Here is a 19,968-nt window from a genome sequence, read left to right as displayed (position 1 = left end):
TTACTATTCAAGATTTCTGCCTCCACTGCCTGGAATTAAGCAACTGATTTCATATTATTCTTGCTAATTCTGTTTTTATTCCTGTTTTCTATTGGACAGTTCCTTGCAACACAGGACTTACTGAGTTTGGACTCTTCTAACAGCTGCCCTCTAATTGTGATTTACAAGGGCATGAGTTTTATGGTCCTTATTACCTTACGGCTCATTCACACAGCAAATATTAATTGAATGTCTACTATGTTCCCATGTCCTAAGCGGTGGAGATACATAGGTGAATAAGAGCAACAAAATCCCACCCTTTCTAGAACTTACATTCTTATGAGAGAGAAGAGCAATAAAATGGAAATACAATAAATTTAGATAATCATCAGCAAACAAAAAGTTCGTTATAGAAAATGCCTGGTGGTTTGGGAGATATTTTAGCAAGCAAGGGCTGTCAAGGAAAGTCTTATTAGGAAGATGATGTTGGAGCTGAGATCAACTGCTAAAGAGGTGTATTTGTTTCCTACTACTGTTGTAACAAATTACGCCCAATTTGATGGCTTAAAACCACACAAATTTATTTTCTTAAGATTTTTGAGGTATGAAGTCCAAAGTGAGTCTTCCTGGGCTGACAGAGAGGTGTTAGTGTGACTTCATTCCTTCTAGAGACTGTAGGAGAGATTCTATTTCCTTGTCTTTTTCAGCTTCTAGAGGCTGCCCACATTCCTTGACTTTCATCCCCATTCCTTCCTCTTCAAGGCCATTAATGTCAGTTCAGATCCTTCCAACATGGCTGTCTCAACAATCTACTTATAAGGATCGTTGTGATGATATTGGGCCCACCTGGATAATCCCCGACTCAGGGTCAGCTGATTAGCCCTTTAATTCCATCTGCAACCTTAATTCTTGTTGCCATGAAACCTAACATATTCACAGTTCTAGGGATTAGTATGTGGACATATGGGGGGAGGGGAGCATTATTCTGCCTACTACAGAAGGGAAATTTGAGGCAGATATGGGGGAAAATATTCCAAACAGAGGAAATATCAAGGGCAAAGGCATCATGTACTAAGCAAACCTTGTCCTCTGAGAGTGTTTCCATTTTTTCTACATCTCCCGTGCAAGGAGACTGCGGAAGTCAGCAAGTTAGTCAGGGCTTTTAGTTTTTCTGTTTAACTGACTTGTGACCATCCCCAGGGGCTGAAGTTACCCCCACAGGGCATGTGTCACAGGATCTCCAGCCATAGAATATCTACCTACTGCATATTACAAATGCCTATTAAGAGATTCCTTAAAATTCTTATTAATCAATAATCTAATAAAATGAAAAAATAATTGTGAGAGATTGTTACTAAACTTGGTCTCTAATTTCTTACCAAAGGCCAGTGGAGATGACACAGGATGGATATTGGGACTGTGGGTGGGAGGCATTGCTGCTGAGGCACCAGGAGCTGGGGAAGATCACCTGTGGGATGCCTGAGATCAACCCTGCCTTTGCAGCACCAGGAGGCTTACAGATTTTGGTCTGGCCACAGCCGTTATACAGTACCGGTATAAAAAGTACAGGTACTTGGCTCAGGAGTGGGCCCCCTGCCATCCTTTATTTTCAGAAAGGATTAATTTTCATTACAAAAATATCCTCCAATTCACTTAAATTAAGGAGCATTCCTTCTTTGGCATTCTTTCCCTGGCTACATAGCAGAGGAGAGCTGAGTTACCCCGAGGCAGCCATGTCTGACTGACAGCACTGATGAAATGTTCCCCGCCCCACCCCACCCCAAGCGCTCCTTGAGGGATAATAGGTGGGGGATTCTCAGGAATAACTGTTAAGTCTCAACAAAGATAAATCTCTCCCTTATTCCCCCACCTTGCACTTGCTCTTTGAGTGATAGCAAACAATCAACAATGTCTGTCTATGGCTTTTATCATGACAGGAAGGTTTAGGGGAGCAGGAAGTTAAGTATTTCACTGTTTCATGGCTGAGATCTCATCTTCAGTACTCGGGGTGGAATGGGTGAACACCCTGTATAGGGCTTTGCCATTTATATGTGCAGAACAGTAATGGTTTTAACAGAGAACAGCAGTGCTGTGCCAGAATCAGAACCTCTTTCTGGGCCTTTGGGAACTGAACCAAAGCTCCAGGACTCATCCTGAGGGGCAGTATCAAGTGAGATTCTCCTGGGGTCCGTTTCTGTTCTTGAAAGGCTGCAGCCATGGCCTGGGCCATCAGTGTTGTCCCAGAGAGCTCCCAACACAGAGTGATGCAATCAGCGCAAATGTGCCTCCTTTGCACGTTCCATTATATGCACTCTCAGTGTGTTTCATCAGAATTGAAGGAAGTGAGAGTCAGAGGAAGTACCAAGCTGAGCCATATTGGAGCCTGAGCTAAAAGAAAAAAGTCAATAATACTTATCCTGCCTTATTAAAAATTTGATGTCTTGTTCATAATGGGTTTTTGCCTCAATTTTGATTTTAAAGTGTTGCATTAAAGTGTTATTTGATTCTGAGCTTCTTGGAGCCCTCTTAAATTGTGTTCCCAAGGTGAATTCCTCACTTGCCTTATCCTAGTCCTTGTGCTCAGAGGTAGGGTACCCAAATGAAGACTTTGATTACAAAATGGTGTGTAGAAACTGAATTTGTGCACTTGGATATTCATTATGCTCTTAGAAGCCAGGCACTGAGGTGGGACTGGCAGACCAGTAGCACTTCTGGGTGAGATTAGGAACCTTATGAAAGTCTCCCTGTGACCACTTTAAAAAGTCCTCCCCACCCCACTTGCCTGAAGTTCAGTCTTTACAAATTAAATGATATGAATCGAACATTCCCTATAACAGGCTAGTTGGAAAATGCAAAACCTGGTGTCAGGAGAGTACAGTAATAGAAAGTTCCTAAAAATGCTTATACATGAATGAATTTAATCCCACATTTGCAGGCAAGGCCGAATGGGAGATAGGATGACATGGATTTATTGGAGGTGGTGGCATGGTGATGATGGTGGTGGTGGGTGTTGAGACCTAAGAAGAGGATGCAGAAGGGGAAAGGAAGTTTTACGGAGAAACTTCTTTCCCTTCACAGTTTTTCCAAAGGCTAGATCAACTTAGAGAAATCACATTTCTCAGAACCAGGAGTTATTCCTGCCATTTCCTAGGGATACTCAGCCAACCAATCCTTGCCACTTCCTCCCATCCAGCTCCCCAGTGAGCCATCTTCTGTCATGATATCTTGTATTCCTTTCCTTGTGTTACAAAAAAATAGAAATCTAAAAGTGCATGAACAATTCATGATCTTGTTGAAGACCCTCTTCCAAATGCAGTAACAGAGAGTCAGAGGAAGTTTAGTGTTCTGTCCGAGGTCACACAAGATAGCACCAGTAGAACCAGAATTCTGGGCTCTGGACTTGCCATCTGTTCTTTCAGTCATTCACCACAAATGTATTGGGCACCTACTAGATTAGATGCTGAGAATATAATGGTGAGCAAAATCCGTCATGGTCCCTATGTTCCTGGGGTTTACAGTCTACTGGGGGATGCCAACACCAGTCAAATAATCACAAGTAAATTTATTATTTATGTTTTCAAGTATTACTGTGTTTTCAAGATGCCAAACATTTCTGTTTTCTGAATTAAAGGAACAGTTCTACAAGTGTGCAAAACACAGGAAATGTGATCAGTCTTGGGGGTCAGTAATTGTAGTCTGCACCAAACAACCAGCTTATACCCAGGGACTTCCCCATGATTGTGTTCATGGAAGATGTTACTACAATTCTTCCCTACCAACTGGTTTCATATGGGACATTGAGTGAAGGAAAAGGAAAGTAATAAAATTCTCTATTTAAAATTCATGAATATCACTCAGAGAGACATTTAAGTCTTACTCTAAAGCCTTCTGCTTTGCAAATGATTTTCATAAACATTCTTATATTGTGCTTCTGAAAACAGTAGATTTGAAGAAGCAAAGTAATAGCAGATTGAATTGTTGTTAGAGATAGCCACACCAACAATTCTGGAGACATCTGACAATCTGATAATGAAAAAGGAAACAATAATTATAAAATACAGATGTAACGAACCAAAAAGCTCAGGAGTCTGAGATCGTTTCGGGTAGAGAATATCAATACCACACATCTCAAAGCCTGAGAGCATCACGTGTATGACAACAGAACACATTAATTCATGTTCTCATTAAATGAACATCCTCATCAAAGAAGATTAAAATTACTTAAGAACATTCTAATTTAGAGTACAGAGGCAGTATATATGTATTTTTGAAAGATTTGGCTACATTTCAAAAACAGAAAAAAAATTCCTAACACTTGAATAATTTAACTTTGGTTATTAAGAAAATGTTCTTTGGGAGCCCTAATACCCTGATGATGATGAAGGAGGCCTCCTAGCTTTGGCTTGAAAGTTTAGTGAGAATGCCTCTGGCCCCTCTCTAGCTGGTTTTACAGGTCAATGCCCTCAGAGGACACAAGAGGAGAGTCATCTGGCCTTTGCCTCTGAACCCCAAACAATTTTTAATCGTTGTGGAATATAAGTTGAGAAATTCTTTAGTGTCATTTGTGGAGGTTGTCCACCTCTCAGAATGAACAACCTGGGCCTGTATCTGGGTACTGTATCTTGGGTCATCACACTCAGATCATGTTCTTCAACAACTTTGAAAATTATCTTCTGATCTTCAGAAGGGGCATCTGCAGATGGTTGGTGGTACAGAGGTTTATTTCTCTGGGGTTTTAGAGACTGGCATTTTAAGCATCAGAGAGAAAACAGAGCATTTTCTGGGCCTGCAGGAGATGGTCAGTCAGACTTTCCACAGGAATACCCGGCTTACTAATTTCTGTCCATCCTCAAACCCACCCTCCTCAGGCCTGCTCCAGACCACCTCTGTTGCAGAGCCTTATCCAAATGCTCTGGCCCATAATGCCTCTCTGCCTGTGAGCCCCTCCAGCATTTATGCTTCTTCTCACCTAGCTCAGCATTCACCTTGCAGGGCTTTCTCTTTTTCATTTATCATTTAATGAGAATGGCCCTAGACTTCTGGAGAATAGGATCCCTCTGTTACTCTTTTCCTGAACCTTAATACCCTCATATATGGTTAGACCCATCAAGGGCCCTGAACCCATCCTGGATGATTGACTGGGTCTACCTGGGATAGTCTCTCCCATCAAGACTCCTCCTTAGAGGGCCCTCTGGGGAAGATATTTCAAGCCACTTTGTAGGCTCCAGCAGAAGATGTGTTTTGCCTCTCGGTGAATTCATCAGACAACCACATTGGGAAGCTTTTGTCTACAGAAACACGTGGTGTTATCCACAGAGAACTTGTTCACAGAGAAGCAAGGGCCCAGACACAATGCAAGTCTGTTTTAAAGAAGAAGGAATAACCCCTACTGGTCTGAAGGGTATAGTGCTCCTCACCTCCTTTTCCTGTCTCTTCTGGGAATTGTACACTTCTCCTGTCCAGGGGATGGGGCAGTAATTTATCTGATTATGCCTCACACCACAATGACACATCCTTGCACCTCTTAGCTATACTCCTGGAAGTCATAGCATGACCTGATATTATAGAAAAGTAGTGTAGAGTTCACATGGCACAACATTTACAGCAACTTTATAGAATTTCAAAATTGGAAGAAATATCCAAAAGCTTTATTTTACATACAGATGTGGAAGTTGAGCTCCTGAGAGGACAAATGATTCACTCCAGGTTACCCATTGAACTGGTGGCAGAAAAAAACAGCACAGTGTACTGACTCCTGGGGCTATGCTCTTTCTTTCTTTTCTTTTCTTTTTTTTTTTCCTTTTCTTTCTTTTCTTTTTTTTTTTCAGGCTGTCTCAACTGTGTGAGAGTGAGTATAAACCTATTCAGATTGGATATGTAATACCGTTCAATCTGAAATCAAGTTGCTTGCTTCTTTTTTTTTTTTAACCCACATAACTGAAAGCCACACTACTAAACACTGTAACTTAGCCTTCACTAGCTTCCTTTTAAATAATACCTCTGACATGTATGTCTCCATGGTAATGATTGCTTAAGATGTCTTTCAGGAACTTGCAGCAGCCCCTGTCCAGTTCAAACCAGTTGAGACCCTCTGGCTGAGCTTGCACGGATGTCTGAAAAGTGACCTTTTGATGTCAGAGACCCCAAAACTCCACCCTCAGATCATGCTAATGCTGCCATTTTCTGAACATGTGTCCCGTGAAGAGCCATGAACCCTGACTATGCTTAGTGCAGGGTCAATGATTACATTTTTTTCACATTGCCAATTACCTTTCCACATGCTCTTTATCACCCTGCTTCTTTATTTAATAAATATTCCTATGTCTTATCTTCAGGAAGGTGGATTTGAGAGCTGTTCTACTGTCTCCTTCCCTGGCTGTCCTGTGAATACATTTTTTCTCTACTGCAAAACTTGTCATTTCAGTAATTGGCTGTCTGCATGAGGGGCAGAATGAACCTGGTTTGGGATCAAATCTAAGTAAATTTGCAGATGTTTGAGTTCCAATTTAATCAAAACAGGTTGATTTATTTAAGCAGATTTGTCAACACAATAAAATGAGTAGAGAATAAAATAAAATTTGCTGTTGCAAATTTATCTTTTACTTTAATGAATTTAGTTATTTAAAAATTTCTATGATTTACTCTGAAATAAGTGGGGAAATACATATTTTTCTCCTGTAAAACTGGAAGTTTCCCGCACAGTATCTTTGGATAATTTATATACTGTCGTGATGTCTTTCATTACAAATCAGTCTGTTCCAAGCAGAAAGACCTGGCTATGTTTTCTCTTGAGTATATTCATTGCCCTAGGGAACCAGGTGTCTTAGCAAATATGGCAGGAATATGAGAAGTCTGTGGACTAATATATTTTAGTTAAAAGTCTATGGTGAATATTATTACTGAATTCAAGTTTAATGATGAATAAAACATAAATATCTAATGTTTTGTTTCCAGTTTTAGTTTGGGTACTTTTCATTATACTTATGTGTTGATATCTTTAGAACACAATCTTACAATTAGGCTTATAGTCAAACTAAAATCTCCTTGGGTTTTCTTGTGGTAAAGCTACATAAATGGTAGTATAATAAACATCCCTTTCATACAGTGTTCTCTATGTCTGAAATAATTTCTTTGGTGTAGTTTTTCAAATTCAGAATTATTAGATCACTGCCAGATCACTAAGCAGAATCCCCATCTTGGTACCCTGCTACCTGGATTTGATGTTCACCCCTGCTCCCTGACCACCAAAGAGAAGTAATACAGTTCTCTCTGATAATAACTGAATACACAGCAGGCTAGCAATCACTTTATTTCCTTTTTAAGTTCTCTTTTAATAGGCCCTTTAACAGAAGACTTTTGGCTCTCCTTCAAAAACCATAATCTCTATACAATTTGGAACACTCCAGTTAATTAGAGATCTTTAAACTGTGCCAAGATACAGAAAGGACCAGGCTTTAAAAAATATTGTCGTCAGGAGATCGAGACCATCCTGGCTAACATGGTGAAACCCCGTCTCTACTAACAATACAAAAAACTAGCCGGGCGAGGTGGCGGGCGCCTGTAGTCCCAGCTACTCGGGAGGCTGAGGCAGGAGAATGGCGGGAACCGGGGAGGCGGAGCTTGCAGTGAGCTGAGATCCGGCCACTGCACTCCAGCCTGGGCGACAGAGCAAGACTCCGTCTCAAAAAAAAAAAAAAAATATATTGTCTTCCACATGGCTTGGTCTAAAAGTGTATTTTAACCTAAGCTCTGAAATACAGTTGTACAGTAACTATTATCCTAGGGCAAATGAAATTTTTGAAAGAATGCATTTTGACTATGTGATGTATTATTCAATTTCAGAACTTTATAATATGCTCTCAGCTATGAATCTAATAATATCCTAGAACTTATATATAAATTTAAAATCAAATTTAAACCACTTATTTTTTCTTTGTAAATATTTATGTGTGAGTATGTATGTATGTATGTGGTGTGTATTCTGGCAATAATGGTATTAAGTTTCTGAAGAGAAAAACAATTTGTTAAAAATATTATATAAGTAATCCTCTCAGATTATTTCAGAATACATTAGAAAATAGGACCTCTATCTTATAATTAAATATTGAGAATTAGCCATTACTGACCACATAAAAGTTATGAAAATAGTTAAATACCAAACTACAAGTAAGATAGTTATGGAGGTAATACATTTACTATTTATTTTAATTAATTACTTTTTTTTTTGAGACTGGGTTGGCCGGGTGCGGTGGCTCAAGCCTGTAATCCCAGCACTTTGGGAGGCCGAGACGGGCGGATCACGAGGTCAGGAGATCGAGACCATCCTGGCTAATACGGTGAAACCCCGTCTCTACTAAAAAATACAAAAAATATACAAAAAATTAGCCGGGCGAGGTGGCGGGCGCCTGTAGTCCCAGCTACTCGGGAGGCTGAGGCAGGAGAATGGCATGAACCTGGGAAGCGGAGCTTGCAGTGAGCTGAGATCCAGCCACTGCACTCCAGCCCGGACGACAGAGCGAGACTCCGTCTCAAAAAAAACAAAAGGAACAGAGACTGGGTTTTGCTTTTGTTGCCCAGGCTGGAGTGCAATGGCGCCATCTTGGCTCATTGCAACCCCCTCCTCCCAGGTTCAAGTGATTCTCCTGCCTCAGCCTTCTGAGTAGCTGGGATTACAGGTGCCCGCCACCATGCCCGGCTAATTTTTTGTATTTTTAGTAGAGATGGGGTTTCACCATGTTGGCCAGGCTGGTCTCAAACTCCTGACCTCAGGTCATCCATCCACCTTGGCCTCCTAAAGTGCTGGGATTACAGGCGTGGCCACTGCACGTGGCCATACATTTACTATTTAAACAGTTCTTAAAAACATATAAGACAACCTTTGAAAATCCAAGAAATTATTAAACAAAGGCCATGAGTAGATACATAATTCATTAAAGAGGAATTAACAATGGCTAAACAAACATGAAAAGACACAGCTTCACTCATAATAAAAAACACAAAATAAAATATCTCTGAAATTCACAGCAGCTTAATTCAGAAAACCCAAAAACTGGATGTAACCCAGGTATATATCAACAGGAGAATCAATAAATAACTGGGTGTATTCATGCAATGGAATTCTACTCAGCAATAAAACGGGGGAGGAAAATCTGCTGGTACATGAAATAATATGGATGAATCTCAAAAACATGCCAAGTGAGAAAATGTATATCTCAAAGCATACATACTGTATCTGTCCATTTACGTGGAGTTCTGGAGCTCCCTTTAGTAAACTATGATTTTTTTAAAAACTGAAAATGGCAGTTGCCTGTGGGAAGGTGGGGGGCAGGTATTGGGGGCAGAGTTTGATGGAAAGGGGCATGAGGCAACATTTTGGCATAATGGTATCATCCTGTATTTTCTTGTAGGTTTATATTTTGTAGGGGTATGCATTTTCAAAACCCATCAAACTGTGTACTTAAAATTTATGCATTTCATTGTGTTGAAACTTTTTCCCTAAAAAGGACCAGCAAGCAAATATTGAACTCTAGGATATGCATACTAAAGTGTGTAGGGTGAAGTGTCCTGTTGAATGCAACTTACTTTGAGATAAGTTAAAAATAATACACATTAATGCATATACAGAGGGATAAATAGATATCTAAATATGTGTTAAAGCAAATACAGCAAAATGTTAAAGTTTAAGTATTGGGTACATGGGTATTCATTGTACAAGTTCTTCAATTTTTCTGAATTTTTCAGTTTTTTCTTAGTAAATTGCTGACAAACTCTGAAGTACTATTTTGCCTATTAAATAAGAATAATATTTTAAAAAATATAATGAGCAGAAAAAATTTTAAACCCACAATAACGGCCATGATGCCATGAAAGAGATACTCCCTTGTCTACTGATATTTGATATTGATACTAAAATATCTAATTGATTTTTGTGGGAGAACAATTTAGCAATTTCTATTCAAAGCCACCAAAATGGCCTACCTCATCTAATAATTCTATATATAATCTACACCAAGAAATAATCTCAAACATGGAAAACTCTGAAGAAAGAAAGATATTCATTATAACATTACTCTATAGGAATAAGTTAGAAACCTAACTGACCAAGAATAAATCAATGGATAAGTTTGTATCCCTTGTTGTCACAGAAAATTTGAGGTTCTGGTAATAAAATTACATACAATGAAATAGTAAAATAGATATAGAAATAATGACTGATGAGGGAAATGAAATTATGAAGTAAAATACATCTTGAAATGCCCTTGAAATATTATAGTCAAAAGGCATAGCTATGAAGACAACGCAGTTTCACTGAAAATGTCTGTGATGTGATAGGTACAAAGTAGACAAGTGTGTACATAGACACCATAATTATAGCTGTGTGAGAGTGGTACATGTCTGAAGCTGTTTGTAGTGGATGCTGTTGTGTACTGCCCAAATCTCACTTTCAGGACTGAGTCTTGCATTCTTCCAGCCCCACTGGAATATGGTGGCTGAGAGCTCTCAGATGAGTCAGTTTCTGAAAATGGCGCTCAGCCAGAGGGAGTTGTGTTGATCAATGTCTAGATCCTTCCTAGGAAAAATTCTCGTTGAATGCATGATTGAGGGCAGGACCAGCTACATAATTTGCAAAGTCCAATGAAAAATGAAAATATAGGTGCTCTTACTCCAAAATTATTAGGAACTTCATGACAGTAATAGCAGAGCATTAAACTAAGCATGGGGCCCTTCTGAGTACAGGGGCCCTGTATGATTGCACAGGTCATATGCCAATAAAGCTGGCCCTATTCCAATGAGGCATAAAGGCTCAGGCTCCTTGCCTGAAGCTGGTACAACTCTGAAGTCCTAGCCCAGCTCTAGAGCTCCCTGTGAGATAGGTCTTTCCTGTACAGTTCAACTTTTCTCTCTGCCCGTTCCTACTTTCTTCACTCCCTTAGAGGTGTTGATACAAGGGATTCCTCCCAATTACCTTTTGGCACACAAATCTCCAACTAAGTTTGCTTCCCCCGGAATCTTACATAACACATTATTGTTAATGCAAAATAAATGAGCATAAAATACAGGAAGAAAATACAGTAATTGTATAAGAATAATTTCTTTCTCTTCTGAATTTTAGTATATAAGTTTACGTGACATTTAAAATAAGTTCCAATTTTAAAAACTATATTTTAAAGAAAATACACAAAAGAAAGCATAGACTCAAATCGATAATTGTACACCAATTTCATAGCAGCATTATCAACAATAGCCAAAAGGTGAAAACCACCTAAATATTCATCAACACATAAAATAATGAACCAAATGTCATATATACATATGCAGTGGTATATTATTTAACCTTAAAAAGGAATAAAATCCTGTCACATGCTACAACATGATGAATCCTGAGGACATTATGCTAAGCGAAAGCCAGACACAAAAAGACAAATATTGTAGGATTTTACTTATATGAGGCACCCAGAATAGGCAAACTCATACAGACAGAAAGTATAATAGAAGTTACCAGAGGCTGGTAGAAGGAATAGTAGGGATTATTGTCAAACACAGTTTCCAACTGGGATGACAAATTCTGGAAATGGATAATGATGATGATTTGCACAACATTGGGAATATAATTATTGCCACTAAACTGTATGATTACAAGTGTTAAAATGGTGTTAAAAGGATTCTGTTCCTACTTACAATTTCGACAGCAACAGAAGCATATCACTCCCACCCTAACAATGAGGAAAAGCTGGATAATCTATAAAATCATAATTTTATGATTTGGACTCAACAGAAAGCTGAAGTCACAAGGCAAACTGAGTCACAAAATATACTGATTCAAAAAGGGTAACAAGCTCCTCCAAGAAGAAATGGATCACATGAATTGTTTCAACTTTGGAAGAAGAGGTGGCACTTGTAAAAGCTGGTAAGCAGGACTGGATTTGAGCGAATGAGTGTGTAGGCATCATCCCAGAGAGAGATTGATAGAACAAAAAGATCGGGGAAGGTTGGATTCCTGGCCCTGTCAGGTGCTATTTCAAGTTTAGATATGTTGTTTGTCCTGGATGTTTTTGTATTCGTTTTTATCATTAAAGACATTACGTTAAAATATTACTCTGGATTCCTGAGATTTTTGGCACCTCTTTATATTTTGCAGTGGAAACAAGTGCATCACTCATCTCACCCCAGTTCGGGCCTTGCAGGGCACCTTTGTAGAGAAACTGATTTTGTTCACCAAATAGAAAGAAGCTAGTCTTTGCCCCAGCAGTTTGCGTTCCCAGCTAAGGAGAGATCATATATAAAATGTAGATGTGCTCTGGATTTATTCTTGGTTGGAGATTGCACCAGGCAGCAGCAACAAAACAATTTTGATTTGCTGAGTCGGAATCTAATTGATCCACACAGGTTTCCCTATTGGCTCGCTATGCTTAGGTCTGGCGTGGCCCACTGACTACTGACAAGGTGGCTTTTATTTCGGAAGTCTGAGGACATACTGGACGTTTACCACTTAGGGATTTCTGGTTGAGCTGTTTTCAGAGAATGAAGTCAATTCCTTCGCAGTCTTCCTGGGAGCATTTGCTGAGCGCCAGCCTTAGAACTAAGTTTGCCTTTCTGGGCCCAGGTCGCACAAGGGGTAAGCAAAGCGTCAAAACAGCACCTCCTGTCGGCGGCGGAGGCGTGGCGGCCAGCGGACCGGCGGACCCCGGGGCATACCCGCAGTCCAGGTGCACAGGCTCAGGGACCCCACGGCTCCTGAATGTCGGGACCGTGGGCTCCACTCAGGAGACCACCGAATCCTTCGGCTTGACCAGGCGGGAGGTCTTCTTCCCAGTCCGCGGAAGCCAGGTCCGGGAGACGGCGGGGCTCTCTGTGCCTCCGACCTACACGCGGCTCAGGGGCCCGATCCCTGCAAAGCGTCCACTTTGGAAAGAAGTTTCACTTACAGGGAAGGCGTGTGTACACAATTATGGTCCGTGTGTCCGATATGTGAATGCCAACCAAGACTGCGTCCGTTGGTGGAGTGTGCGCGGTTCCTCCGTGAGGGTGCTTCTGGCAGTCACAGTTCACGAGTTAGCTAGAAGATGGCTGGGAGGCGGCGAGCCCCCGCCCCCGGGGCGCGCATTTCGAACTCCATAGGTATGGGTGAGTTCGTTAGCGTTGGATGAGAGTGCTTGTCCTTAGCTGAGTACAGACACCTGGTAATCTTCGGGCCTGCAAAAGACCCTGTGTTCCGTTGGAGGGCGCTGCAGGACGGGCTGGGGTGCTTCCGGGCCTTTACCCCAGGTAGTCGGCAGCAGGTGAACTGGCCTGGACTGGCCGGCCCAGGGCACCCCCACAAACAGAGCTCCGCGTCACAAGGCAGCTGTGCAAAACGGTCTCCAGAGAGGATGCCCTCGCCCTGATGGATGAGCAGGAAGGCGTGTGCATGCGTGTGTGTATGTGTGTATGTGTGTGTGTGTGTGTGTGTGTATGTGTACGTGTGTGTGCGCGCGCGTTGGGGTGCAGCCGCCGGTCTTAGGCTGCGGTGAGAGGTGGCTTGTTATTCTGGGCGGGGGCACCGCAAAGGGTTTCACTCCTCCTGGGTGAGCCTTCTGGGCGGTGCTGTCTTGGGCAAAGCGCCAGTCCCAGTGGTACCACTGCTGCGGGGCCCGATGGGGTCCGAGTCCGCCCACTGTGGGGCTGTTGCCTGGTCTTGCTGTTAGCCCCGCCCATTGTCTGCATTTTCCCTGGTCTCTCCTCTTTGATCTGGAGGCGCTGTTTCAACCGCTGTCAGTCTCTGGAAGAGTAAATTCGGTTCCGGTCATTCTTCCAGTGGGCCCTTATCCCTAATCCTCCCTCTCCTCTCGTCTGCTCCCTAGGAGGCGAGCTCCCTGTTTGGGGCGGTCACTGCGCCGCGGTGTACCCCGCGCTCGGAGAGGCCCACTTCGGTGACAACCTGAGCTTGGTCCAACGCTGCGATGTGTGTGCCCCTTGGGGAACAGTCCCTAAATCAGGGCAGGGCAGCCGGCTACCCCAAGGAGACGGGTTTGTCCAGGGGTCTGGCCTTCAAGAGAGGGATGAGGCACCCGCATCTACGTTCAGGTGTAGCTGCGGAGCTCAGTCCTTACAGACGGCCGGGCTGTCTACGAGCAAGAGCCTTGGGCTCTGTACCATTAAATGTTCATGGGACTAGGAACCTGCAGAGCAAGTGTGTGTGTGTGTGTGTGTGTGTGTGTGTGTGTGTGTGTGTGTGTGTCTGGGCTATTGAAATAACGACCTTGCCCCGGGAAAGATAACCCCAACTGTCTCAGTGCCTAAGGAGGGAGACAATGAGCCCTCCTTCTTCAGCCATTTTGGGGAGAAAGCCTTCCTGGTAGACCAGGATGGGGCTAAGGCCCTTCGACCCCAAGCGAAACCCGGTACCCTCAGGCCTAGACATCTCTCCCTGCTCTGTCAAGCTTCCAAACCATTTACATTCATGAATGCCTTCAAACGTGAGGGCACCCCATTGGGGCAATGAGGCCTAGATAGTGTCCAGTTACTTGCCTGAGGTTACACAGGAACAGAGGAAGCACAGGAAACCTGGCCTCTAGCCACTCTGCCACACCAACTTCTTGGGGAAGGGCCCCAAAAGACACAAGGAACCCTAGGAGACACTCTAGAGAGCCCCCTGAACAAATGCAGAGCTGTGTGGATCCTGGAGTTTTAAATTCCTATGAAGAACAAAGCCAAGGCAGACTACATGTTGTCCTCAGCTCTACACGTTGTTCTAGACCCTGGGGAAGGATGCGTGGAGAGATATTTCATGGGGAGGTGTGAAGGGATGGAAAGACTTGGAAATGGGGCCTGAAGCCTGAGGAGACTTGGGTACTCCTAGTTAGGAAGTGCCTTTGGAAAAGCTATGGAAAATGGGCAGAGCCGGAGACATCCTCTAAAGAGTCCAGGATAGATGGGAAGAAGGATCCAGGCTGGTGGGCATGGTAGGGAAGAAAGCAGGAATTCAGGGCAGAAGCTCTGTGCAGTAATGGGTGCCATGCTTTCGCCTTTAGATCCAGGTGTGAACATACCGAAAACTTAGCTGTAGCTGGCCTGGCACCGCTCACTAGAACGTGAGGGAAACCCCTAATATATCAGGTTACCTCAAACGACTGAAAAAAGCTGTGACAGTGACCCCAGCTGGGGACTAACTGACTGTGCCTAACGGCGGCTTCTTGTTTCTTGTTACATGGAGCCAACAAAGGCTCCCAGAAGTTATCCCGCTTGCTGGCTCTCAGTCTTGGTCCTATGCCAGGCGGGCAGCCTCCAGGCAGCGCCATTCAGGTGAGACAGCTTGGAGCCAGGGGCGCCTCTGCTTCCACTGCCCCTGGGACCAGGCAGCTCTATGCCTCTGAAGTCATGCATGGCTCCCGGTGAATCAGTGCCCACAGGTGGACCCTGACCTCATGCCCTGTCCCCGGTAGTCGCAGTGGCCGCATCCTCAGCGGAAGAAGCAGAGACCAGGAAGCCTGGCTGCTTATGGGCGGGGGGGGGGGGGGGAGCTGGGGGCGGGGGGAGCTGGGGGCGGGGGGAAGGCAGGGACTCACAGCCAGCACTGAGTTTGCATCCTCTCCACAGGTCTGCCCTGGAGAGCAGTCCAGACCCTGCCACGCTCAGTGAGGAGGAAGTGCGCCTCCTGCTGGCTGCACTGGTGCAGGACTATGTGCAGATGAAGGCCAGTGAGCTGGAGCAGGAGCAGGAGACAGCTCCAGGTGAGGCTCCCCAAGCGTCCAGCACAGGGCCTCCTCTCCCCGCAGCATACCAAGAAGGCGGATCCCAGGAGATAGGAGAGAACACACTGGCCAGGAGTCCATTAGGCTGATTTGTTCAGAAGGACTTGGAGCCCAGCCTTTCTCAGGCTCCAGGGGAGATAGAGGTCCCAGTGCAGCTGGAAGGACTGTGGTTAGACACAATAAAAGCTCCGTTTCTGAAAGCTGTTAGGAAGTGAAATGCGATGGTGTGGAATCTCTCACTGTGGGAATTGCTCTTGCAACAATAGCTCTCATTAGATGGAATAATTGTGAAATACATGTACTTTGTTTAGTGCTGATTATGAGCTGGTTACAGTTGTAAATAGTTGACTAATGATTTTGATCCTCACAGCAATCTGTGAGGAAACTAAAACAAGTAAGGTTAAGTAATTTGTTAAAAAGTCATAAACTAGTAAAGGTGAGCTTTAAAATCCGGGTAGTTTGGCTCTAGACTCCATTTTCTTAATTAGTATTTCTACTGCTTCTAGTTAGTGAGTGCGTGAAGACCTAGCATGGGGGCTGGAATACAGTAGGTGCCCAAATGTGTTCGGAGGTTTTAGACTTGCTCTTTCTTACACTTTCTCCTTCCCTTTCAGTCAGTTCGATTTCTGATGGCTAGTTCTCCCCATTCCTTCCCTTTCTAAGCTGGAGGGTAGATCTCAGGTAGAGCAGCTGATCACCAGCAGATGGCAACAAAGACTGTCCAGATAAGAGCTAAGCGCCCTTTACAATGTGATGAATTAGTTCATCTGTAAAAAAGAAAACTGAAACAGAACTCGTGGAAATGTTTCTCATTTCTGAATAACCAAATGCACAGGAAACTAAGTAAAATCCTTAGGCTTAATTGATGTTGAAATGCCTTGAGAACATTTGTTGACATCCAGAGTGATATTGAAAAGAACTGATTGAGGATAGTGAACATCTTCACTGTGTTTAAAAACTCAGGAGGAAAGGCCGTTCAATACGATGTTAACAGTGGGATTTTTCTTATGTATCTTTTCTCAGAATAAGAACATTCTCTTTATTCTAGTTTTCTGACAGTTTGTATCAAGAAGGTTCTTAAGTTTTATCAAATGCCTTTTTAAAATCTATTTAGATGATCATTTGGTGTTTCTCTTTTATTCTGTTAATGTGGTAAATACATTGAATTTTGGAGGTAAAACCAATATTATATTCCTAAAATAAACACCATTTGGTCACGATCATCATTTTTTTCCACATTGATGATTTTTTATTTACTTTTCTTGTTTGTTTAGGATTACTACATCTATATTTATGACATTTATTTGCTTGTATTTTACCTTCCTGGTGATGTCCTTATAACTTTTTGTGGGATTCTACTAGTTTCATTAAATGAATTGGGAAATGTTTCTTCTTTCTTTATTCTCTGAAAAAGTTTCTGTTCAATTAATTATATTTCTTCCTTCTTGGAACTTCCTTTGTGAGAGAGATTTAAGTTATATATTTAAGTCTTTATCAGATACAGGACTATTCAGATTCTCCATTTCCTCTTGTGTAAATTTTGGTAGCTTGTCTTATATAAGAAACTTGTATATTTAATCAAAATTGTCAAAATTATTGGCACAAAATATTCATAGTATTCACTTATTTTCTTTTAATGTCTTTAGGATCGCTAGTGGTATACCACTTTTTATTCTCTATACTGGTAATATGTATTTTCTCTCTTTTTATCTTGCTCAGTTTTGCTAGGGGATTGTGAATTGTATTAATCTTCTCAGCTTTTGGCTTTGTTGATTTTCTCTCTGCTATTTCAACAATTTCTACTGTTATTATTTTATGTTTCTCCTTTTTTGGATTTAATTTATGTCCTTTTTTTCTATCTTCTTTGGATGGAGGCTGAGGTAACTGATTCTCAACCTTTTGTTTTTTCAAATATATGTATTGAAAGCTATAATAACTTTTTAAAAGAATGGTTTTTAACTGCAGCCCATGAATTTTGATGTCATATTTTGATTTCAATATTTCAATTGAAAAATATTTCAATTAAAAGTATTTGTTATTTTCTTTATGATTGCTTCTTTGATACATGGGTTATCTAGGTATATACTGCTAAATTTCCAAATACTTTTCTGTTATTGATTTCAAATTTATTTTTACAATGGTTAGATAAATTCTCTCAATGATTCCAATTCTTGGAAATTTATGGAGAATTGCTTTATGATTAGCGTATGATCTATTTTGGTAAATGTTCCACGTATCCTTCAAAGATTGTATATTCTGGAGTTGTTGAATGTAACATTGTATATAGGCCAATTGGGTCAAGATGCTTAATTGTGGTGTTAAAATCATAGACACTTTTTTTTTTTTTTTTTTTTTTTGAGACGGAGTTTCACTCTTGTTGCTTGTTGCCCAGGCTGGAGTGCAATGGCGTGATCTTGGCTCACCACAACCTCTGCCTCCTGGGTTCAAGTGATTCTCCTGCCTCAGCCTCCCAAATAGCTGGGGTTACAGCCATGAAACAACATGCGTGGCTACTTTTTGTATTTTTAGTAGAGATGGGATTTCTCCATGTTGGTCAGGCTGGTCTCGAACTCCCGACCTCAGGGGATCCACCTGCCTTGGCTTCCCAAAGTGCTGGGATTACAGGCATGAGCTACAGTGCCCAGCCATACAGTATTTTTTTTTTTTTACTGCTTTTTCTATAAGCTAACGAGAGATATAAGTTAAATTATACAATTATATAAATTTGTCTAGTTCTCCTTTGGGTTCTTTATTTCTGTTGTATATATTTTGAAACTATGCTATTAGGTGCATTTAAAATTTAGGATTTTTTTTCCTCACTGTTGAATTGATCTACTTTCAGATCTTGAAATGTTCTTTATCACTAGTAATACTATGTATCTTAAAGTCTGCTTATTTGATATTATATAGACACGCTATGTATATTATGTTAGTGTTTTTATAGTATATCGTCCCCATTTTATAACTTTCATATTTATAAACAGCATGTAGTTAGCATTTTTTAGACAGCCTGACCATTTTCATCCTTAATTGGCGTGCTTAATCCTTGTACATTTAATATAATTTATCATATAGTTGAGTTTGTCTTCTACCTTCTATTTGTTTTGCTTTAGTCCCATCTGGCCTGTTTCTTTATTTTTTTTTTCTTGTTTTCTTTTGTACAAACTAAGTTTTTTGTTCATTTTTTCAGTCTTTCTTTTCCTTTCTTCTTTTTGCTTTTCCTTAATTGTAGTAGTGACTTTGTCAAAGCTTGCCAAACTATAAACTTAAATGCATTTAATTGTATGTAAATTATAATCAATAAAGTTGATTTTAAGAAAAGATAATAAATAAAAGAATAAAATAGAATACATAAAGGAAGAAAATTTAAATTTCTTTCATACTTTTAATTAAAAATGTATGCCTTTCCATTATCTATTTCTCTTTATACACTCTCCATTGTGTTTATTCCCTAATGTATTACTTCTGCTTTAATCTCCATTTCCAAAATATTTTTTCTTTTATTTCTAATGCTTTCCTTGGTTTTGTAAGCTCCATTTTCATATCTTCCCGCTCTCTTTCTTTTCTCCAATAATATTATTTCTGAGTTATTTTGATCCTAATTTAAGTTGTTCTTTTGATCCTAATTTAAGTTGCTCTTTTGAAACTTCTATTATTTTCTTAATTTCTTTTAGCTTGTTTGTTTAGAATACTAGCATATAGTTTTTCCTTATTTTGTGGGCATGTCTTTCTGACTTGTTTTCATTGCTTGCAAGAATATTATTCTGATAATAATTTTGAGGTTTGATTAATTTTCTTTCTGTTGCTTGTTTTTCAGTAGGCAAGTTTTCCTGTACTAGAAGGGAAGACAGCCAGTGTAGCTTTCCTAGCTTCAAGGTTCTAGAGCACCTTCTTCTACAGTTTATTTGAAGTGTTAAAAAAATATTGTGCTTTCTGAAACGGGCTGACTCTTCTACCCTTTTTTTTTTTCCTTTGCTCCTTTTTCTCCTGCTAAGTACGGGGGCTTTGTCCTATAACTAAGATTTGGGCCCAGAATCCAGACCACCCCAGCATTCTCTGACTTAATGTGGTCCCCTTGCACTCCCTTGCAAATTTTAGTCTACAAAGCTCCTCCCAGTTTTGACTGATATTTTCTGAAAGAATATACCTGCAATGCATATAAAAACAAATCATTTCTAGTAATATCCAAATCAAAGATAATAAATAAGGAAAAGAAGACTACCCAATAGAAGAATGTATACAGGTTACAAACAGACAA

Source organism: Trachypithecus francoisi, unplaced genomic scaffold (genome assembly GCF_009764315.1).
Source record: "Trachypithecus francoisi isolate TF-2019V2 unplaced genomic scaffold, Tfra_2.0 Lachesis_group8, whole genome shotgun sequence".
NCBI classification, from domain to species: Eukaryota; Metazoa; Chordata; class Mammalia; order Primates; family Cercopithecidae; genus Trachypithecus; species Trachypithecus francoisi.
Note: the sequence above shows the minus strand (reverse complement) of the source record.